Source organism: Malaclemys terrapin, chromosome 6 (assembly GCF_027887155.1).
Source record: "Malaclemys terrapin pileata isolate rMalTer1 chromosome 6, rMalTer1.hap1, whole genome shotgun sequence".
Taxonomy (NCBI): domain Eukaryota; kingdom Metazoa; phylum Chordata; order Testudines; family Emydidae; genus Malaclemys; species Malaclemys terrapin.
In genome coordinates this window covers 66376281-66400473 of record NC_071510.1, presented here as the reverse complement: position 1 = coordinate 66400473, position 24193 = coordinate 66376281, and the positions used below count along the sequence as shown (strand labels likewise).

At 45.6% G+C, this 24193-nt stretch overlaps 1 protein-coding gene across 2 annotated transcripts in view; it reads left to right on the top strand.

Moving 5' to 3' along the window:
* Positions 1–24193, top strand: part of FER (FER tyrosine kinase) — a 421941-nt gene that overhangs the window by 293097 nt on the left and 104651 nt on the right. The gene's annotated exons all lie outside the window — the stretch shown is intronic.

Sequence of the window (24193 nt, the reverse complement as noted above, 5' to 3'; positions counted from 1 at the left end):
CGTACAATCGTTGTCCTCATCCCCAGGCAAGGTGGTGGCGGGACTCTCGAAGGCTAGCCTGCCAGATGATTTTAAAGAGCACCTGGCCTGCTTCTACGGGTGGCCGAGAACTTGAGCCTAGAGGTAGAGGAGATGGCCGAGCAGGCGACATCTTGTTCAATGTGCTCTTGGCCTCTACCGTTGCCCTTGTTGCACTGCCAGTGCATGATGGGGTCCTGAAAATTGCCAAGACCCTCGGGCAAACCCCGTCGTCCATCCCTCCCATGTCCAAAAGTGTTGAAAAGAAGTACTTTGTCCCAGCCAAAGGGTTTGAGTACCTATATACCCACCTCCTGACTCGCTGGTCATCTCTGCGGCCAACAAAAAGGACAAGCAGGAGCACACCAGTTCAACCCCCAAAATAAAGAGGCCAAAAGACTTGACCTTTTCGGGAGGAAAATTTATTCTACAGCCAGCCTGCAATTCCTGGTGGCAAACCACCAGGCTCTCTTGGGCAGGTACAATTTCAGCTTATGGGACTCCCTCCATAAGTTCAAGGAGTCCCTCCCCAAGATTTGTCCGAGGAATTCGGCACCATGATGGAGGAGGGTACCGCGGCAGCAAAGTGCTCCCTTCAAATGGCGTGGGACGCGGCTGACTCGGTTGCTTGGGTGGTTGCGTTGGTAGTGGTCATGAGGCACAGTTCCTGGCTTCAGACCACTGGCCTGTCCCAAAAAATGCAGACCTCAATACAGCACTGCTAGTTTGATGGGAATGGACTCTTTGCAGAGCAGACGGATGCAAGTCTGCATGGTTTGAAGGACACTCGGGCCACCCTTCACTTGCTTGGTAAGTATACGCTGAAGTCTGCAAGGAAGCAGTTCTGACCGCCCACGCCACCAAGACCTTGGCAGTCTCGACAAGGGTCTGCAAAGAGAAGGGATAGAGACACGAGCTTTAGTCGTAGCACCCTTCCTCCTCCCACTCACCCACGCAGCCAGGTCTGGCGAAGCATCAGGAACAGAGGTGCTTGTTTTGAGGGTGCACTCGAGAGCGACACCCCAGTCATCTCCCCGATCCACCTGGTTCTTTCCTCAACTGTCTCCATTCCTACCATTCAGTCTGGTTGTGGGTCAGCTTGGACCGCTTGGTGCTAGAGATAGTATCTTGAGGCTATACCCTGCAATTCTCGGCCACCCCTCCCTCCCACCTCTCCTCTTTCTTATCCCTCTTCAGGGACCCTTCTCATGAGCTACTCCTTGTTCAGGAGGTCGAGAACCTACTGCACCTGGGGGCGTTGGAGGAATTCCTTCAGGACATGGAGGGAAAGTGGATCTACTACCACTACTTCCTAATCCTGGAAGCAAAAGGGAGCCTCAGGGCTATTCTAGACCTGCGGTGCCTCAACAAGTCTCTCATGAAGTTGAAGTTTTGCATAGTGTCCCTGGCCTCCATCATCTTCTCCCTGGATCCGGGAGATTGACATGCCACCCTCGACCTGCAGGACACTTATTTCCATATTTCAAGGACACAGATGTTTTCTCCATTTAATAGTGGGCAGATGCCATTTCCAGTTCACGGCGCTGCCTTTTGGCCTCTCATTAGCCCCAAGGGTTTTCACAAAATGTATGGTGCCAGTGGCCGCTTACCTGAGACATCGAAAGGTCCAGGTCTTCCCGTATCTTGACTATTGGCTCATGAAGGGCAGATCTCTGGAACAAGTGCGCCTTGATCTGGTGCTGTCCACCTGTTGTGCCCTGGGCCTATTGATAAAGGACAAAAAATACAACCTGAAGGCCTGTGCAACAAGTAAAGTCAGAGCAGTTCTTAACTCCACGCAGGCCAGACCCTTCCTTCCAGAGGCGCGCTTGCAGGCTATGTTGGACCTGATCTCCCATGTGAAAAACCATCCACTCACCATGGCTCGCACCTGCCTCTGGTTGTTGGGCCACATGGCTGCATGTACATACGTGGTCAGTCATGCCCGACTCCATCTCAGGCTTCTGCAAGCATGGATGGCATCAGTCTATATTCCCAACAGACACGACCTAGACTAGGTAGTCGGGGTGCCAGATTGCATCCCATTATCCCTGGATTGGTGGTTGGACCCTGGCTCGGTGTTGAAGGAAGTTCCCTTCACGGCCCTGTCCCTGTCACTGACCCTGGTCTCTGATGCTTTGGATCTGGGCTGGGGAGCACATGCAGGGCTGCTGGTTGCAGGACAATCTGACCCTCCATATGATCGTCCGAGAGCTCGGAGTGGTTCGCCTGGCCCGCCAGACTTTCTTGCACCACCTGAAGGGCAATGTGGTGCAAGTCCTGTGGACAATTCTGCCACGATGTATTGCATCAACAGGCAGGGTGGAGCCAGGTTGTCGGTCCTTTGCCAAGAAGGACTTGTGTGCACCATGCCATTCATCTGGTAGCCGCATACCTGCCCGGGACCAGAAACGTATTAGTAGATCACCTCAGCTGGACCTTCTCGTCTCACCACAAGTGGTCGCTCCATCCAGAGTCAGTCAGTACAATCTTCCAGAGAAGGGGGACTCCCCAGGTGGACCTGTTCACATCCAGGTAGAACAGGAAATTCCATGTGTTCTGTTCAATCTGGGGGATGGACGGTCTCCCTGTCAGCCACGTTTTTCCTTCTGTGGTCAGGGGCTCTGATGTACGCCTTCCCGCCAGTGCTGTTGATTCATAGAGTCCTCATGAAGATCAAATAGGATCAAACGTTATCCTGTAGGCAAGTAGAAAAGGTTCACGTGCTGGGCCTTGGAATGCTGCATCTGGGCCGAGCAGGCCTCACTGCAGGAGATCCTGGATTATCTTCTGCACCTCAAACTCCAAGGATGTGTCTGACAGTTTTGTCCCTGTCATCTCTCGGGGTCCACATGGTCGCTATTTCGGCTTTCCGCCCTCCGTTCCAAGGCAGGTCGGTCTTCACGCACGACATGACAGCCCAGTTTTTGAAAGGTCTGTAGCACCTCTACCTGCACATCCAGGATCCCATCCCTCCCTGGGACTGAATATTGTGCTGTCGAGATTCATGGGGCCTTCCTTCGAGTCTCTGGCTTCTTGCTTTTTTCTGCTTCTCTCCTAGAAGGTTTCGTTCCTGGTTGCAATAACGTCGGCCCACAGGGCGTTCGAGATCAGGGCGCTTACTTCAGAACCGCCCTATATGGTATTCTATAAGGATAAAGTGCAGCTGTGCCCACCTCTGGTGTTTCTGCCCAAGGTAGTTTCCCAGTTTCATACTTGCCAGGACATATACTTACCTGTCTTCTTTCCAAAGCCTCATACATCAGACGAGGAATGCAGGCTGCACACCCTGGATGTCAGGAGAGCGCATACATAGATAGCACAAAGCTGTTCTGTAAGTTGATGCAGTTGTTGGTGCCAGTGGCAGACAGAATGAAATGTCGCCCAGTGTCTGCTCAAAGGATTTTGTCCTGGATCAGTTCCTGCATCCACTACTGCTGTGAGCTGGCAAACGTGCCTCTGCCAATAATCGTGACGGCACACTCGACTAGGGCACAAGCGTCATCAGTGGCCTTATGGCGCAGTTACCAATCTAAGAGATTTGTAGGGCCGCTAGCTGGTCATCTGTCCACATGGTCTCATCTCATTATGCACTTATCCAGCAAGCTCATGACAACGCTGGCTTTGGCAGAGCAGTGCTGCAAGCTGCACAACAATGGAATCGACATGAGCGAGTACTCAAAGAAGAAAAAACAGTTACGTACCTTTTCATAACTGTTGTTCTTCAAGATGTGTTGCTCATGTCCATTGCATTACCCCCCCTCCAGCCCCTCTGTTTGAGTTGCTGGCAAGAAGGAACTGAGAAGGGGTAGGGCCGGCAGCACCTGATATACTGATACATGAGCACGGCACTGAAGGGGGCACCGCAGCTGACCCTAAGGATACCGCTAAGGCAAAAATCGCCGATGACCACACGTGTGGGTGTGTGCACACCTATAATGGAATGGACTGGACATGAGCAACACATCTCGAAGAACAGTAGTTATGAAAAGGTAGGTAACCGTTTTTTAATGTTTTTCCATTTTCCTTTTATTTTTAAAGCTGATGAACTGGAATTTAGTTTGAATAGGAAAGGTGGAGCTGATTCATGTGTAACTTCAATTTGCGGTCATTTTACTCATTTTATAGAGAGATGACAACAATGAACATAGCTGTTTTTACTTATTATTTAGCTTTTCTTTTTAAATACCTGAGATTACTTTTTGGACTGTAGTTCCTGGGATTGCGTTGGTAATGCTGCTTGTTGCTAAGCTGGGGTTCCTGCAGCCATGGTATAAAGCAGTATAGTGCTGCATGTTCCGGGCTTGTAAACTTCATTTGCCTCCAGACCGAAGTATCTCTGGATTGATTTAGGGTGTGGTCCAATTCTGGGTGGTGTCTACTGAAATTAATGTGGGATGTGTGATTACTGGTCATGTGATCATTGAGAGTGGTTGCAGGCAGTCAGTGGTCATCAGTGAGGGAGTGAGGACCAGTAGACTTAGCTGTAGACATGGCAGTGCTGTAGCTAGTGCAAGAAGCTGTGGCACGGAGCTAGGACTGTATTAAGTATGTGAGGTGAAACACAGACTGGAGTGCTCAGTGGGATGAGAACTGGTGGGTTTAAATGGTGTTTGTAGTTGTCCCACCTATACTGCTGGTTGAGTCACTTTCTTAATTCTAATCCGGTGAGAAAGGTTGAGTTCTTCTTCGGGTGATGTCCCTGTGGGTGCTCCGCTCCAGGTGCTAGTGCGTCCCTGCGCCTTTTCTGAGCAAGTTTTAATAACAGTGCCCATACGGGTCACACATGCACAGTGCCTGCCACGCAGCATCGTTGGCGATTAATGCACAGTGCCTGCCCACACGACCTGGATCCCTCAGTTCCTTCTCAACTGTACCCGGGTTGAGATGGAGCTCCCAGGAGTCCTGTTAAAAGCCTTCATTTTGCTGCTGTTAGATAGTGTTAGATAGTTAAGATAGCTTAGATACTAACATACCTTTCCAAAATAATAAATAAATAAATACATTCTTTCCTCTCTTTTAGTACAGTTAGGATTAGATATGAACCTAAAAAGAATAAATCCTGGTGAACCAGGCAAACTATTCACAGTGTACAGGAAAGCAATGCTGGTGTCAGATGGATGCAATGTTTCCATTGCCTAGGGGAAGCACACGTTCCTCAGAAATGTGCCGATTGTAACAAACTGAAAGCCAAGGCACACAGAGATAGAGACCTGAGGCTGAAACTTATTTTGATGGAAAAATCGTTGAGACCAACCTCCAACCTGGGGCAGGAAATCTCTTCCTGGCACAGATCACCGGTCTCTTCTCCACCAAGATCCCTGAAGTCCAAAAAATCTGCGAGGAAACGAGCGTCCTCTTCGCCTCATAGAGAGCAGACTAGCAGAAAATGGTCTCATCGGTGCCGACCGCACTGCAGCTCAGTACTTATGACACTCCAAGAACTTATAGCACCGCCCATTCAGTGGCTGCTGCCGGAATCTGGTGCTCCGGTGAGGAGTTGAGTTGCTCTAAGCCTCCCTCTTCCACCACAGCACGGTAGACAACACTGAAGGAGACAGCACTGACAGCTGCTCCGCCAACTATGCCGCTGCCTAATATTGCTAGTGCAATGGCTCGGACACAGACTGCACCAGCATTGGCTCTGCATGCTGCACCCTCGATACAATCGGCACCGCACTCTTCGGTACTGAAATTTATGGCACCGCACTGCTTTCTGCACCAGAAGGACCTATTGGTCTTCTCAACTCTGGAATCCCCTCCTTTGGGCACCGATGGCTCACTGATGCCAGAGGTACCAAAGCAACCATTATCTCTGATAGCCCCCCACTCTCAAGTGATGAGGACGATGAGGTTGAAGGGCTGTTCTCCCTCGCCATTTCTCTCCAATCAGAACATCTGTGGCAGCTTGATCACTACGATCAAGGTCTACATGTGCGTGCAACATGCCACCATAGCATTGATCCCGATGGGTGGGACCACCCCTGCCCTTCCCCGGGCACTGGCCATATTGGGATCCATGGGGATCTTACAGAAGACACTATGCAGACTCCCCAGTTCATGAAGATAAGCCTCTAGATCCCCATCTCCACCCTCAGAGACTGTAACTACTGAGACAAGAGAAGAACCCATGGCAGAACAGGAAGAGGGAATTGCTCCTGATACCTTGCCAAACAACATGAATTCATTCTCCTCATTAGATGAGGCAGTAATGCCCCCCCCAAAGCACCACTGATGACTTCAACCACTTTCAGGACTTATTCAAACGGGTGGCTGATAAGCTCAAAATTCCTCTGAAAAAAGTATTAGAAATGCAACATGAATTATTGGACATCTTACAGACATCTTCCTCATCCAAGATAGCATTGACAATAGGGCGATAATGGAACCTGCTAAAATGGTATGGCAAACTTCAGCCACCATATCTCCTACCTGCAAAAGAGTAGACAAAAAGTACTACTTTCCCTTGAAAGAGATCCCTCTCACGAACATCTACTTCGACAAGAGGTAGATCACCTCCTCTGACTGGGGGCAGTGGAAGCAGTTCCCATCCAATACAGGAGGAAGGGTTTCTGTTCTCACTATTTTTTCACACAGGAAAAAAAAAGGGGGGGGTGGCAACCTATCTTGGATCTCCGACAACTGAACAAGTTCATGAGAAAACAAAGGTTCAAGGTGGTCACATTAACAACAATAATAACAACACTGGAACAGAGGGACTGGTTTTCAGTCCTCGACCTACAGGACACTTATTTTCATATTACAATACATCCTGCCCAGAGGTGGTTCCTGAGATTTACCTTAGGCAAAGACCACTCTGAATATAAGGTTCTACCTCTTGGCCTATCAATGGGACCTCGAGTTTTTTCAAAAATTCTTGTGGTAGTAGTGGCACACCTGAGAAAACAAGAGATGATAATATTCTGTTAGCTGGGCAATTGTCTTCTGAAGTCACACACTCGATTAGACTCCATCCGGGCTACCCAACTGACAATAGACTTCGAGTCTGGGTCTACAAATAAACAAAAAACAGTCAACAATAGAACCAGTTCAACAACTAGAATTCATTGGGGCTTACCTTTACTCAATGGTAACAAAAGCATCACTACCACAAAATGGATTTGACACAATAAATGCTCTCATATCCACAGTAAAGAACAGCCTACAGATTACAGCCCGCCCATGTCTCCAACTTCTGGGCTACATGGCAGCATGCACATTTGTGCTGAAACATGCACGTTTACATATGCGCTGCCTGCAGGGATGGCTAGGGAACTGTCTACATACCAAACAGACATGGATTAAACAGACAATTAACGATGCTACCCAAAGTCAAGAAATCCCTAACATGGTGGACTCAGCCACACAACATGTGCTCAGGGATCCCATTCATACAGGATCCTCCATCACTGATTATCACAACGGATGCCTCCCTCATAGGGTGGGGAGCACACATGCAACAACACACAGTTCAGGGGCTATGGTCTCCAGTCAAGAAAAGACTACACATAAGTCTTCTAGAACTCCGTGCTGTCCGCAATGCCTGCCTCCACTTCATACTGCTCATAACGAATCAGAACATAAGGGTAATGACCAGCAACATTGCTTGCATGTTCTACAAAAACAGGCTAGGGGAGGCCCCGATCACACTCACTATGCACCAAGGCTATGAGACTCTGGAACTGGTGCATCCAACACAATATTCACATCTCTGCCTCTTGCCTACCTGATATCAGAACACCTCGGCAGATGAGCTCAGACAGTTTCCTTACGATCATGAGTGGGAGATGAACGATGAGAAGATATTCCAAAAATAGGGTCACCTGGAGATAGACCTATTTGCGACAGCCCAGAACAGCAAATGCCTGAGATTCTGCTCGAGAAGCGGGTGTGGGAACACAATCAATGGGGGATGCATTTCGAACCAGATAGGACATCTCTCCTATATGCATTCCCATCCATACCATTACTATTCAGAGTAATGCAGAAAATAAGGACCGACAAAACAAAGGTCATCCTAATAGCCCCCATGTGGCCAAGACAAGTGTGGTAGCCATACATAAAACATATGTCAGCATGTGCTCCAATCACTCTCCCACCTCAGACGAACCTGTTAACACAATGCGAGGGTTAGGTTCACCATCCGAATATAGAGATGTTACATCTGAAAGCATGGCTCCTCTATGATTCTTTAATGATGAACTAGGTTGCTCAGAACAGGTCAAACAAGTGCTACTCCACAGTAGAAGATATACCACACAAAAATGGAAGAGATTTACCGAATGGTGCACTGCAAAGCACTTCGGTATCGGCACTCCTGCCACTGATATTAGATTACATCCTTGAATTAAAATATTCCAGCCTGTCTCTCAGTCCAACAAAAGTACACCTTGTGGCTATCGCCACCTTTCACCAACAAATTGATGACACCACAATATTTGCTCACCCAATCACTAAAAGATTTCTCAAGAGCATTCAAACCATTTTTCTGGAAATAAGACCCCCACACAACCATGGGACTTAAACTTGGTCTTAACGGGTCTCACCTGAAAACTATTCGAACCCCTGGCAACCTGTTCCCTACTACACCTATCCATGAAGTTTGCATTTCTAATAGCAATCACATCAGCTTGACGCGTGGGAGAAATAGGGTCTCTCCTGGCAGACCCGCCATACATGATCTTTTTTAAAGATAAAGTTACATTAAGGACCCATCCTAAATTCCTCCCCAAGATACCCTCATCCTTCCATATTAATCAACCAATATATCTTCCAGCATTGTTTTCCAAATCACATGAGAATGCACTTGAAGCTACAGTGTACACCCTAGACGTTGGACGAGCATTAGCATTCTATTTGGAGAGAGCCTAATCATTTAGAGCTTCACCGAAACTACTTGTATCCATCGCAGAATGGTCCAGAGGTGCCGCCATATCTACACAGAGGCTCACCAAATGGATATTTGGATGTATTCACCTATGCTATCAATTAAAGGGTATACAGTCTCCAGTAGACACCAGAATGCACTCTACCAGATCAATATAATCATCAGTAGCATTTCTAAACAATGTCCCCCTCATAGACAAATGTAAAGCTGCCACCTGGGCCTCTGAACACACCTTTGCTAAACATTATACAGTCACACAAGGCCTAGAGGCAGATTCCTGCCTGGGCCGAGCCTTGTTATATTCACTCACCCTACCGACTCTGAAATCCCTCCCATCGTAAGCAGGGCACTGCTCTACAGTCACCTGGAGTGGAGCACCCACAGGGACATCATTTGAAGAAGAAGAGAAGGTTACTCACCTTGTGCAGTACCTGGGGTTCTTTGAGATGTGTCCCCCTTTAGGTGCTCCACTACCCACCCTACTCCCCTCTACTTTGGAGTTCAAATGGCAGACTCTGTGGTAGAGAAGGAACTGAGGGGTACAGGTTGCACATATGCTAGATGAAGCGCCAATGGCGCCTCAAAGCAGGCACCGCGTATGCGTGACCCGGATGGGCACTGCTACTAAAATTCTCTGAGCAAAGGCACAGGGATGCCTGAACACCTGGAGTAGAGTACCCCACAGGGGGGCATATCTCGAAGAACTCAGTTACTGCACAAGGTAAGTAACTTTCTCTTCAGCATATTGTTTCTCCAACCTTGCTGGGGTTGGAAGACAGACTTTAGAAATTTGCTTTTTCTTAGTGCCAGAGAAACTGTTCATAAAGAGGTCTTGTTGACTGTGCAGAATACATTCAATTTTGGAATCTGATTTTTTTTAAATACCTCCAAGTCTCTTCCTTGTAAATACCTCAAAAAATTCTAGTTGCTAATGCAATGATGACCTTGACAATGCTGATTAAAATATTTAATAGCTGTAAAGTAAACAATATTTTGAGATAATTTCCTAAAAAAGATTCTAAAAGGTCTAAAGTTGTGGCTTATTAATGTTTGCATTTGGGGAAATTCTGCAGAACACAGTAGCTTAGTTTTTTAGACATGTCATCTGCCAATGTGGAAAGAGAAGTGTTCTGGCCTTGATTTATTATTCCTAATTGTTTGTACAGTTATGGCTAGCTTTTCTTTTTGTTCAGATGAATATCTTCTTATTATTATTTACTTTTGACATCTAATTATCTTTAGTAGCTTGTTACAGGATATAGCAGAGTTTTTTCCCCCATATCAATTGTGGAGAACAACAACTCACTTGTAGGGGTAATTTTTGTATTCGTTTTGATCTATACAGATCTTTTCATGCATTATTCTCCCCCCCCCTTTTTTTTTTAATCTTTCAACTCTTTTTCACATTTATATTTGAGCTTATTCATAATTAGAAACATATTTGACAGTCAATTATGTCTCTTCCACTGCTAATTTTGAATGTTCAGTTTTGAAATCTTTGTTTCATTGATTTGGGGGGGTGGGGTTCCCCCCATTTCTGCATTGTTCTTTTCATCCTTTCTGCTACAGTGAAGTTTTAGTCCCTGTTGTTTATTAGACCCAGCAGGATTGGGGGTTAAAATAGCAGATAATACATTGTCCACTTCAGATGGATAATCCTATTGTTTCTTAACAAGGCTCTTAGGGCAATCATATACAAGGAGTTCCCATTAAAAACTAATCTGAGCTAGAAAATTAATTTTGAGCAATAAGAAGACTCTGATTGTGGCACACTCCCTATTTTATCCTGAGCTAATTTTTCATGGAAGGAATATGCCAATTGCTTTGTTGGAGTTCCCAGAAGAGATTTTGAATCCTTGTGTTAAACAAAGCTAACTCAATTATTGAATTCTTGCTTTCTTGAGCTTCATCCTATTTTACTAATACAAATAACATATATGATTCTTGTTTGCTATTGATTATTGTTTCCTATTGAATAATTTCCTCTTTGGACACTTGTACTTTGGCCACCTTCTCTGACCAACACAGAAGTTTCTCTTCTATATCTGTTCTTTTGTCATTCCTCCTATATATTTCATTCTTGGCCTGCATGGATCATTTGTTGGTCTATACTGTACTTCTGTTGTTTGTTTTTACGAAAATTGTAAACTAAACTGCTTTGGTTTTTTTCTTGTTCCTTTTCAAGTAAGTGGACATTTTTTCAAACATGGATAAGTGGCCAACTATACCCGCAGTGATTTTGTTGATTATAAACCAATTTCTAATTTAGTTTTCACAAAGGGGCTGGAGAAAAACATTGCACTGCAAAAATATAGTAGCATTTTATTATTACTTTTATCTTTGTACAGTACCCAAAAGTGTTTGTGATGCTTTACAGAATAAAAGCCACAGTACCTACCAGAAGGGTTTGCAATCTAATTCTAGAGATGTCTCATTAGAGAAATAACAAAAAGGGGAGACAATAAGGGAAAGGGAGGATAAAGATTACAATAATGAGGTAATTATTAGTATTGAAATATCAGCTGTGACCAGAGTCTGTAACTATCATCTTCTCATTGTATATTTTTCTCACATTTCACACTTACTGTACTACTTTTAAATCTTTGTGCAGCTAGCTTCTATAAGTATTTTCAATTAGAGTTTTATCAGTTTGTTTGGAAAGTTCCACTGTCAGGCACTGTTTTTGGAGAGGTTTAGCTTATTTAGTATTTACATTTTGGCTGGCTCAGTTCTTAGATTTATTATATCTTAGTGCAGTTATGTGGAATATTTGGATCTTTTCAGAGACCGAACATTATCTGATGGCTTTCACCTGTGAATTTATAAATGTCAAAGAATTTCCCCCAAATTAAACACTGATCAAACTGATATCCCCAAAATGATGGCTACATTTTATACCATCTATAATTTTGCATCTTGATGGGTCCCCCATATGTGTTTGTTTCTTCAGACCCTTGAATTGTGGGGTAACCATGTTGGAACACAATAAAAACATCACTAAATATTATTGTCCTCGTTTTAGGACTGTTACTGGAGTGTGCCCTTTTCTCTCCGAAGTTTATTTGGCCACATTAATTCCTTTTTCAGGAACAGCAAAGCTCAATTCTGAAACTTGTGCCATGGTTTTCTGGACTTCTTTTTAAACTGACCAGATGTTTTCAGCTTATTGAGATTGCAGCAGTTAGGGCCTTCACTGGGACCAAGTCAACCCAGAACACTACTCTTGTCATAAAGACCATATGCAGGCTTCCTGTACTGTCCTTGGTTGATTTTAAACTCATGGTAATCACTTTAGGGGGCTTTGTGTGGACAGACCTTTTATATTTTGGACTTCTTAACCTCCTCGTATGTGCCTTCATCTTCAGTGTGGTGCCTCAAGCAGAAACTTCTTTCTTTCCCATATTCAAATCCAGTTAATTCATTTGTGGCCAGGGCTTTGTCTTCTTGTACGTCCTTCAATAGATTGTTAGGAATTCTGAATCTCTCTATTCTAAATCCTCTAGACTGAAGACATCTTTTCATTCTGGTATTTGTTTAATATTTGTAGTGTTACTTGGTATTTTTGTCTTCATTATAAAGTGCTTTGAGTCACTATGTGTGAACAGTGCTATAAATATTTTTACTCTGTTGTATCAGCAATTTAACGAAACTCATGGTTTCCATAAATACTAGCATTAAATTATTTAAAAAAAAAATCCTTACACATATAATTAAGGTTCCATATGTGAACAAAATGTTTATTTGTTAAATACAAACATAGTAGTTCTTCTTCGAGAGATGTCCCTGTGGGTGCTCCATTCCAGGTGTTGGTGCACCCCTGCGCCTTCACTCAGAGATTTTGACAGCAGTGTTCGTACCGGTCGTGCACACACAGAGCCTGACCCATGTGTTGAGAGTGCTTTAATAATACGTGTGCGCGACCGGTCTCCTCAGTTCCTTCTCTACTGATTGAAACTGCTTCTCATGCAAAAGTCGTTAGGACCAGCCTCAGACCCAGGCACTGACTGAGCTGCACACCGCAATGGAAGCAGTGCCAACACATAGACTCATAAACTTTAAGGTCAGAAGGGACCATTTTGATAATCTAGTCTGACCTCCTGCACAACGCAGGCCACAGAATCTCACCCACCCACTCCTGTAACAAACCCCTAACTTATGCCTGAGTTATTGAAGTCCTCAAATCGTGTTCTCACTCTGCCGGCACCGTCATCCTCTGAATTGGCCGGCAGTGAAACAAGGCTCAGGACACCGGTGCAGATGAACCCTCCTGCACAGAAAATTCCTTTCACACAGCCCTCACCTCGCAGAGGCGGTGGGGCACCACAATTTACACAGTCAATGGACCTGCTGGTGTCACCTATCTTTCAGTCACCCCTACTTAACACCTACTTCTCTCCGGACACTCATGCAATGTCTGGACAGCTTTCTTCCAGTGATGAGGAATCTGGGCTGCAGGGAGATTTTTCACCCTATCAGGTCTCCCGTTCACAGACCCCAATCAATATGGGTCATAAAAAAGCTACTTTGTCCTACTCCCAGGATCCCACCCCATGGTGTGTAAACCCATGGATGGGACCACCCAGGTCCTTTCCACCAGAGTGGCAATATTGGGCTCCATGGCACCTTATACTTGGGACCACATTCGCTATGCTACCACAGCCAGGTGCTAGACCAGCTCAGTACTGCCAGTTGACAAATCTGCCAGTGACTCACGACATCAGGCAGCCCCTTAGAATCATAGAAACATAGAATATCAGGGTTGGAAGGGACCTCAAGAGGTCATCTAGTCCAACCCCCTGCTCAAAGCAGGACCAATTCCCAACTAAATCATCCCAGCCAGGGCTTTGTCAAGCATGACCTTAAAAACCTCTAAGGAAGGAGATTATACCACCTCCCTAGGTAACCCATTCCAGTACTTCACCACCCTCCTAGGGAAAAGTTTTTCCTAATATCCAACCTAAACCTCCCCCACTGCAACTTGAGACCATTACTCCTTGTTCTGTCATCTGATACCACTGAGAACAGTCTAAATCCATCTTCTTTGGAACCCCCTTTCAGGTAGTTGAAAGCAGCTATCAAATCCCCCCTCATCTTTCTCCTCTGCAGACTAAACAATCCCAGTTCCCTCAGCCTCTCCTCATAAGTCATGTGCTCCAGCCCCCTAATCATTTTTGTTGCCCTCCACTGGACTCTTTCCAATTTTTCCACATCCTTCTTGTAGTGTGGGGCCCAAAACTGGACACAGTACTCCAGATGAGGCCTCACCAATGTCAAATAGAGGGGAATGATCACGCCCCTCGATCTGCTGGCAGTGGCCCTACTTATACAGCCCAAAATGCCATTAGCCTTCTTGGCAACAAGAGCACACTGTTGACTCATATCCAGCTTATCGTCCACTGTAACCCCTAGGTCCTTTTCTGCAGAACTGCTTCCTACCCATTCGGTCCCTAATCTCTAACAGTGAATGGGATTCTTCCGTCCTAAGTGCAGGACTCTGCACTTGTCCTCATTGAACCTCATCAGGTTTCTTTTGGCCCAATCCTCTAATTTGTCTAGGTCTTTCTGTATCCTATCCCTACCCTCCAGCGTATCTACCACTCCTCCCAGTTTAGTGTCATCTGCAAACTTGCTGAGAGTGCAGTCCACACCATCCTCCAGATCATTAATGAAGATATTGAATAAAACCGGCCCCAGGACCAACCCTTGGGGCACTCCACTTGATAGCGGCTGCCAACTAGACATGGAGCCATTGATCACTACCCGTTGAGCCTGACGATCTAGCCAGCTATCTATCCATCTTATAGTCCATTCATCCAGCCCATACTTCTTTAACTTGCTGGCAAAAATACTGTGGTACTTCACAACTGCAGGATCAATCAGAATCTACCTCCTCCAACCCCGTAGACCCAATTGTTACACCTGATGAAGGATTACTCCCTCCTCCCCTGACATCTTCAGCTGATTTTTCAAAATTTCAGGACCTCTTTAAAAGAGTTGCCAATGAGCTAAGGATTAACCTACAGGAAGTTCCTGAACAACAACATGGGCGAACCGACATCCTGCAGCCCTCTACTTCTTCCAGGATTGCATTACCTATTAACGCAGCCCTCATGGAACCTGCCAAAGCCATTTGGCAAACACCTGCTGCAAGCCTATCTACCTGCAAGCGAGCAGATCGGAAGTACTTTATCTCTTCCAAGGGCTTTGAGTGCCTTTTCACTCATCCAGTGCCAAACTCGCTGGTAGTAGATGCAGTCAACCAGAAGAACAAACAACAGTTTCCCCGCTACACCCCATCCAACGAGGACAATAAGCAATTAGATCTGCTCGGATGCAAGATATACGCGTCTTCCATGTTATGATTTTGCATCGTTAATTATACAGCCATTCTGGCAAAATATGGCCACAAGAATTATAGTAAACTCATGGACTTTATTGATGACATTCTAGAGGGAAAAAAACAACAATTTACAGCCGTAGTTTCTGAGGGACAAATCATCTCCTGTACAGCTCTTCAAGCTGCCCTCAATGCGGCCAATACTGCAGCAAGATCTACTGCCACAGCAGTTGTGATGCGCCGAGGTTCATGGCTCTCGTCTTCTTCCTTTCCTTGGAGGTCCAAATGATCTCCCCTTCAATGGCGACAAACTTTTTGCCTCCACGACGAATGATGTACTTCATTCCATGAAGGACTCAAGGGCAACTCTCCGGTCTCTAGGAATTCAAACCCCTACAACCAGAAGGAGACAATATAGATACCAACCGTACCAGTGTCCATGCTACCCCACATACATACATCAATCCCATAGATCACATGAGCAAGAACAGCAAAGCCAAAGACCTGGGTACCAACGCCATCGGCCCAACTTCTCAGCAGCATCTCAACCCCCTCCGACTAATAAGCAAATTTGAAGCCTTGGTCGAGGGTATAGAAAACAACATTGCCACTTCTGCGCTTACACCGCCTGCCCCTATTTTGGACACCACCTACTCCCATTCGCCCATCGATGGCAGAACATTACCACCGACAAGAGGGCGATAGAGGTCGTCACAATTGGCTATTCCATCTCTTTCCTCTCCTTGCCTCCCACCCATCCACCCTCCCCATCCCTCTTCAGGGACCCCTCTCACGAGCAACTGCTCTTCCAAGAAGTACATCATCTCCTTCAATTGAAAGCAGTGGAAGTCGTGCCCGAACAACACAGAGGAAAAGGTTTCCACTCCTTTTACTTTTTAATAAAAGAAAACGGGGATGGCAACTGATTCTCAACCTCAGGCAGCTCAAGAAATTCATCAAAAACACAAAAGTTCAAAATGGTTACCCTCACCACCATAATCCCAGCACTGGAGCAGGGCGATTGGTTTTCAGCCCTTGACCTACTGGACGCCTACTTTCATGTGACTATACATCCGTCCCACAGACATTTTCTTAGTTTTATGCTCGGTTCAATACATTTTCAATATAGGGTGTTGTCCTTCGTGCCCTCCGTGTTTTTTCCAAACTCCTAGCTGTAGTCACTGCCTACCTCAGGAAATGGAGGGGTATAATATTTCCTTACCTCACCGACTGTCTCCTCAAAGCCTCAACGCTCGATGAAGCTCTTTGATCCACACAGCTGACCGTCGCCTGCTTCCTGTCCCTCGGCCTGCAAATAAACAAAACAAATCCACCTTATCTCCTACCCAACAACTGGAGTTCATAGGAGCACACCTCAATTCCCGGAAGGGAATAGCATCTCTCCCAACCATTTCAACACCATAAAACTTCTCTTCACAAAACTTCATAACAGTCCCCATGTCACTGCTTGGGACTGCCTACAACTTTTAGGTTACATGGCCTCGTGTACTTTTGCCTGTACATGAGGTGCTTCCAAGTTTGGTTGGTCACAGTTTACAGACCGAACGTACACAGTCTAAACAAACCTCTATCCATACTCTTCAGAGTCAAGGACTCCCTCCTATGGTGGACAGTTCCCTCCAACCTCTGCTCAGGATGTTCCATCCATTATAATGACTATCGATGCATCCCTCACAGGATGGGGAGCACACATGCCCCATCATACAGCCCAGGGGCTAGGATCTTCCACCGAAATCTCCCTAAACATAAACATCCTAGAACTTCAAGCCATACGCAATGCCTGCTGTCACTTCCTCACATTCATTCAGAACCAACATGTTCGAATAATGACAGACAGCATTGCCTGCATGTTCTATGTTAACAGACAGGGAGAAGCTAGATCTCACTCGCTTTGCCCAGAAGCTATGAAGCTCTGGAATTCATGCCTCGCGCACAACATCCACATGTCAGCGACCTATGTACCCGGGGCCCTGAATACCACCGCGGACGAACTAAGCAGACGATTTCCTTGAGATAATGAATGGGAGATAAACAAGACGGGCATACGCAACATAGTCCGCATTTGGGGCTACCTAACACTGGACCTCTTCACGGCTGCAAAGAACAAGAAATGTCCCGAATTTTGCTTCAGAGCGGGACTGGGCAAACATTCCCTAGGAAATGCGTTCATGATCTCATGGGATTAAGACTTACTGTATGCATTTCCCCCGTTACCGCTTCTCCACAGGGTCCTGACAAAGATATGAACAGATTGTGCCACGGTAATTCTGATTTGCCCCGTTGTGGCCCAGACAACTATGGTATCCATTCCTCACCAGAATGTCAATTCGCCCACCGATTTCATTGCCTCTCACTCCGAACCTCCTATTACAGCAACATGGCCGATTTCTCCACACCAACCTATCCATGCTTCATCTCAAAGCTTGGGTCCTACATAGTTCTCACAAAGTGAACTAGTATGCTCTGAACAGGTTCAAAGAGTACTCTTACATAGCAGAACACAGTCTACTCGCACTACCTGTCTCCGAAAGAGGAAGCGATTCACACAATGGTTCTCAATCAAACAAATTCCTCCCACTTCCACACCTTTTCCGTTAATACTTGACTACCTATTAGACCTTAAACAATCTGGCCTTTCTTTCAGCTCCATCAAAGTCCATTTAGCTGCTATTACAACTTTTCACCACAAGATCGACAGTACCTCTGTTTTGCCCATCCAATCACCAAGCATTTTCTCAAAGGGCTCCAATCCCCATACCCAGATATTAAACCCCCTACCCCTCCATGGGACTTTCACTTAGTATTAACCTGCTTGACTCAACAATCTTTTGAGCCACTAGCCACATGCTCTCTCTTACACCTCTCCATGAAAACAGCATTGCTAGTGGCAATCACCTCCGCCAGACACGCAGGAGAAATAGCAGCTCTCATGGCGGACCCACCCTACACAATATTTTCTAAGGACAAAGTTACCCTCCAACTACACCCCAAATTTCTTCCAAAAGTGCATTCGTCTTTTCACATCAACGAACCTATACACCTACCACCCTTCTTTCGAAACCGCTAGCAAACTCCTTTGAATCCTCAATGATTACATTGGATGTACACAGGGCTCTGTCCTTTTATTTGGATAGAACCAAGCCTTTTAGGAACTCTTCCAGACTCTTTTTTGTCTCCATTGCAGAGCGATCCAAAGGGACACCTATTTCTACCCAGAGACTTTCCAATTGTATCCGACTATGCTATCAACTAAAGGATGCAACTCCTCCAGTCTGCATCAGAACTCACTCCACTAGATCAGTACTTACCTCCATGGTTTTTCTACGCAAAGTTCCTCTGGCTGACATTTGTAAAGCGGCCACTTGGACTTCTGAACACACATTTGTTAAGCATTATGCCCTTACTCAAGGCCCTCTTACTGATACATGGTCGGGCAGAGCCGTATTATCCACTGTATTCCTACCGGATCCGAAGTCCCTAGCTCCTTGAGATACACTGCTTTTAAGTCACCTGAAGTGGCGCACCCACAGGGACATCTCTCAAAGAAGAAGAGGAGGTTACTCACATGTGCAGTAACTGACGTTCTTCAAGATGAGTGTCCCTGTGGGTACTCCACTATTCACCCTCCTTCCCTCTACTTCAAAGTTGGGGTAGCCTATGTTGTAGAGAAGGAACTGAGGAGACCGGTCATCCACGGGTACTATTAAAGCACTCTCAATGCGTGGGGCAGGCTCTGTGCATGGGTGACCGGTGTGAGTACTGCTTTCAAAATCTCCGAGCGAAGGCACAGGAGCTCACCAACACCTGGAGTTTAGCACCCACAGGGACACTCATCTTGAAGAACATCAGTTACTGCAGAGGTCAGTAAACTCCTCTTACTATTCTTATTACTTTTTCTTGAAGATGATTTACAGCCTGTGCTATGACTAGAAAGATGCTGTTGCAGTAGCGGAAAGAGGAAAGGCCACCTTTACTGATGGAATGGTTATCAGACTGCTCTCTGTCAGCACCTGCTTTCCATCAGCCAGAAAATATTAGATGAAATATAGATAAACCCAGCATCCATTTCATTCTCTTTATTTTAAAATGTCTAATAATATTTGAGCTCTATCTCTAGGTCATTAGGATTTAGTTTTATTGGCACAGCAGCTCTTTTTTATTTGTAGAATGTTCTTTGTTGTATACTTTTTCTGTGAATTTGTTGTATCCTGCTTTATTTGACAGGTCCTGATTTCAAGACAAAGAATGACAAAAGTTAGACCTTGTCTACACTACAGGTTACTTTGATATAATTTACATTTCTCGGGGGTGTGAATAATCAACACCTCCGAGCAGTGTAAGTTACACTGACCTAAGCGCTGGTGTAGACAGCGCTACGTCGGTGGGATAGCTTCTCCCATAGACATAGCTATCACCTGTCATGGAGGCAGGAGTTATTAAACTGATGGGAGAGTTCTTTCCCGTCAGCTTAGACTGTCTCCATCACAAATGCTACTGCAGCACAGTTGCGCAACTATATATGCTGTAGTGTAGACAGAGCCTTAGAGATGGAAAAGACCTATTTGGCCATCTAATCCACCCTATGCCAATGCAGGATTGTTCTCTGCTGTACATGTACTAGTGCATTATCCAGTTTAGCTTTAAGTGTGCCCAAATGATGGGGCTTCTTCCGCTTTACTTGGGAGAGTATTTCATAGTCTAATAGAACTCACTGGCAGGACGTTTTTTGCAAATATTTATCACACATTTTTCATTTTTAGTTTCATCCCATTTTTCCTATTTGTAGTGCACCCTCTTGAACCATTTTTGTGTTTTGACTCTTATTCCACAGAGTTGATCAAACCCTTAGTGTTCAGTCAGTAGGTATTCTGTTCTTTTCATCTTTCATTAGAGCTTAAAATGCAGTATCCAGAACTTTGCAAAGACAGACCCTTAGAATATGTCTACACTGCAATAAAACACCTGTGGCTGGCCCAGATCAGCTGACTTGTGCTTCCAGGGCTCAGGCTGCAGGGCTGTTGAGGCTTAGGGCTGGTCTACACTGGGGAGGGGGGATCGATCCAAGATACGCAACTTCAGCTATGCAAGTAGCGTAGCTGAAGTTGAAGTATCTTGGATTGAATTACCTGGGGTCCACATGGCGCGGGATCAATGGCCGCAGCTCCCCCGTCGACTGCGCTATCGCCGCTCGCTCTGGTGGAGTTCTGGAGACGACGGTGAGCGCGTTCGGGGATCGATATATCGCGTCTTAACGAGACGCAATATATCGATCCCGGATAAATCGATTGCTACCTGCCGATACGGCGGGTAGTGAAGACGTACCCTTGAGCTGGATACCAGGCTTTGGATCCCATCCTCCTTGCGGGGTCCCTGAGCCTGGATGTCTACATTGCACTTTTATAGCCTGGCAGGACAACTTCTGCAAGCCTAGGCAGTGTTCCCTACATGGGCCAGTGTTTTATTGCACTGTGCCCTACACTTGGGGGCCATGGGTCAGATGAGCATAGTTTAGCAAAACTCCGTTGCTGCTCTAAACCAGTGGTTCTCAACCTTTTTTCATTTGAGGACACTTGAAAAATTTAGAATGGTGGTGTGGATCCCTTTGGAAATTTCAAATAAAGGTCCAGACCCCTTTAGAAATCTATTGTATGTATATATAGTTGAAATCTGTTCAGACAGTTTTCATTCTAAGTCTTATACATAATCCATGGACCCCCCCAGAGGTCTGCAGACCACAGGTTGAGAACCACTGGTCCAAACTACACCATACCAGCCCTTGGACAGCCCTGGAATGGAGAACCACAATCTGCTGTGGGTCTCCCCTTCTCCCCTGGTTGTGCCCAGCCAGTACTGCATGCACTTGAGGATTGAGCTTGTAACCTTTATGCAGCTATAATGCATGTAGTTATATATCATGTAAAACCGAACTGATTTCACATCAGCATTTTATTCCAGTATATGATGACTAGGCTGTTGATTAATCGCAGATAATTCACACGGGTAACTCAAAAAAATTAATCACGATTAAAAAAATTAGTTGTGATTAATCGCGGTTTTAATCGCACTGTTAAACAATAAAATACCAATTGAAATTTATTAAATATTTTGGGATGTTTTTCTACATTTTCAAATATATTAATTTCAATTACAGCACAGAATACAAAGTGTACAGTGTTCACTTTATATTATTTTTTTACAAATGTTTGCACTGTAAAAATGATAAACAAAAGAAATAATATTTTTCAATTCACCTCATATGAGTACTGTAGTGCAATCTCTTTATCATGAAAGTGCAACTTACAAATGTAGATTTTTTTTGTTACGTAACTGCACTCAAAAACAAAACAATGTAAAACTTTAGAGTCTACAAGTCCACTCAGTCCTACTTCTTGTTCAGCCAGGCACTAAGACAAACAAGTTGGTTTACATTTACAGGAGATAAAGCTGCCCACTTCTTATTTACAATGTCACCTGAACGTGAGAGCAGGCGTTCGCATGGCACTTTTGTAGCTGGCATTGCAAGGTATTTACGTGCCAGATATGCTAAACATTCGTATGCCTTTTCATGCTTCGGCTACAATTCCAAAGGACATGGCTTCCATGCTGATGACGCTTGTTAAAAAAAATAATGAGTTGATTGAATTTATGACTCAATTCCTTGGGGGGCAATTGTTTGTCTCCTGCTCTGTTTTACCCACACTCTGCCATATATTTCATGTTATAGAAATCTCAGATGATGGCCCAAAACATGTTGTTTGTTTTAAGAACACTTTCACTGCAGATTTGACAAAATGCAAAGAAGGTACCAATGTAGATTTCTAAAGATAGCTACAGCACTTGACCCAAGGTTTAAGAATCTGAAGTGCCTTCCAAAATCTGAGAGGGATGAGGTGTGAAGCATGGTTTCAGAAGTCCTAAAAGAGCAACACTCCAGTGCAGAAACTACAGAACCTGAACCAGTAAAAAAGAAAATCCACCTGCTGCTGGTGGCATCTGACTGAGAGGAAGAAAATGAATATGTGTTGGTCCACACTGCTTTGTATTGTTATTGAGCAGAACCCGTCATCAGCATGGTCGCATGTTCTCTGGAATGATTGAAGCATGGAGGGACATATGAATCTTTAGTGCATTGGCACATAAATATCTTGTGATGCCGGCTACAACAGTGCCATGCGAATGCCTGTACTCCCTTTCAGGTGACATTGTAAACAAGAAATGGGCAGCATTAACTCCTGCAAATGTAAACAAACTAGTTTGTCTTAGTGATTGGCTGAACAAGAAGTAGGACTGAATGTACCTGTAGGCGCTAAAGTTTTACATTGTTTTGTTTTTGAGTGCAGTTCTGTAACAAAAAAAAAATCTACATTTGTAAGTTGCACTTTCATGATAGAGAGATTGCACTACAGTAATTGTATCAGGTAAATTAAAAATACTATTTCTTTTGCTTTTTACAGTGCAAATATTTGTAATAAAAATTTTTTAACTTGAGCAGGGTACTATTTGTATTCTGTGTTGTAATTGAAATCAATATATTTGAAAACATAGAAAACAACCAAAATATTTAAATAAATGGTATTCTGTTATTGTTAAAGAGCGAGATTAATTATGCGATTAATTTTTTAAATCAATTGACAGCCCTAGTGATGACACAGGGCCGGTGCAACCACTAGGCGAACTAGGCGGTTGCGGGCGCCAAAGAGCAGTGCCCTGGCTTGGCAGGGAGGAGCCACCTTCTGGAGGCACCGGAGAGCCAGAGTGTCGGCTTACAGGGGCGGCGAGCCCTAGCCACGGAGGAGCCGGCGTGGCGCAGAGGGTCAGCAGCCCTGCAAAGGCGGCGGCGCCCCCCGCCCCTCCTGCCCAGACTGCGGCCCAGCGGCCCCTCCCGGGGGCTCCTGCAGGCTGCAGCGGATGCATATGGGCGGTGGCCCCCGTGCACCCCTCCGGCTCCCTCCTTGCCATGCTCGGGCTCTGTGGCTCCCGGGAGTGTGAGCCGCAACCACCACTGCTGCCCCTCCCAGAGCAGGCTCAGGGCCCCGCGCCCCAACGGTGGTGGCGGTTCACATGCCCGGGAGCCACAGAGCCCGAGCACAGCGAGAGGGGTAGCTGGGGGGCGCATGGGGGCTGGCACCCGCATGCATCCACTGCAGCCTGCTGGAGCCCCCGGATGGGGACGCCGGGCCGCAGCCTGGGCAGAGGGGCGGGGGGGGTGCGGCTGCTCCCCACTAGCGGCATTGCCGCCTTTGCAGGGCTACTGCCCCCCTGCGCCGCGCCGGCTCCTCCATTGCTGGGGTTCGCCGACGCTCTGGCTCTCCGGTGCCTCCGGAAGGCGGCTCCTCCCTGCCGGGGGAGGGGGGGGGCACAAGGTGGAAGTTTCGCCTAGGGCGCAAAATATCCTTGCACCAGCCCTGTGATGACATATATACATATGTACATACCTAAGTGAAATATGTGTATCTATATATCTATCATGTACATTCCTTTAAAAAGCCCTCGTTTTATTCCTGGGAATTGGTAAATAATAAAGGATACATAAAAGATGATAAAATATTATTCACATTCTCTTGTCACGTTCGCCTGACACAAAAAAGTTAATCAGAAATCAGGTTGAAGGAAAGCATACTTGTTTCTAAAAAGTTTGTGGTGCCCCGTGGGTAATCAAAGGGAGTAAAGCAGCAGAGTTTTAGCTGTAGGTTAAGCTTACTGGGAGCTTTCATTGAGGAACCAACCCAGTAAGCCATCACCTCTAGAGCTTTTGTATCAAAAGAAGCATAGATTCTTGGTAATGTGGGTAAAAAAAGTGTAGGAGTTGACGATTAAGATGCTAATTCCTTTCACAAACATTCCAGCTTAATATTTGAGGGCCATAGCGCTAGAAGGAGCAAATGTCTGCTGTTAATAAAACCTTTCTCTAATAACCCCTCAGTTTATCT